General features: G+C 42.3%; 1 pseudogene; it reads right to left on the reverse strand.

Moving 5' to 3' along the window:
* Positions 1-278: 278 nt before the first annotated feature.
* On the reverse strand, positions 279-378 carry LOC127077133 (uncharacterized; annotated as a pseudogene).
* Positions 379-633: the final 255 nt, after the last annotated feature.

Below are 633 nucleotides of genomic sequence, written 5' to 3' on the forward strand. Positions count from 1 at the left end.
ACCTTCGTTGTTGCAGGCTGTGCAACAGAACCAATTCTCTGGAAATCTTACCGAAGATCCAAACCTTCATTTATCCGTATTTGTCCAATACGCTGATACTGTTAAAGCTAATGGTGTCACTTCAGAGGCAATTCGACTTCGTCTTTTTCCTTTCTCATTAAGAGATAGCGCTAGAAGATGGCTTCAATCTCTTCCCTCCAACTCAGTCACCACATGGAACGAGTTGAAGAAAGTTTTTCTTGCCCGATATTTTCCACCAAGCAAAACAGCTATGTTAAGGGCCCAGATAAACGGATTTAAACAGAAAGACAACGAGTCTCTTTTCGAAGCATGGGAAAGATACAAAGACATGATGAGACTTTGCCCACACCATGGTTTGGAAGACTGGTTAGTAATTCACACATTTTATAATGGTCTCTTATACAACACAAGGTTAACAATAGACGCCGCTGCAGGTGGTGCACTAATGAACAAACCTTATGCTGATGCTTACCAGCTTATCGAGAGCATGGCCCAAAACCACTATCAGTGGGGAACCGAACGAACGAATGTGGAAAAACCTCAACCAAAAACTGGCATGTACGAGATAAGTAACCTTGATCACGTCAATGCAAAAGTGGATGCTTTGGTCCA

This window comes from Lathyrus oleraceus, chromosome 4 (assembly GCF_024323335.1).
Source record: "Lathyrus oleraceus cultivar Zhongwan6 chromosome 4, CAAS_Psat_ZW6_1.0, whole genome shotgun sequence".
Lineage (NCBI taxonomy): Eukaryota > Viridiplantae > Streptophyta > Magnoliopsida > Fabales > Fabaceae > Lathyrus > Lathyrus oleraceus.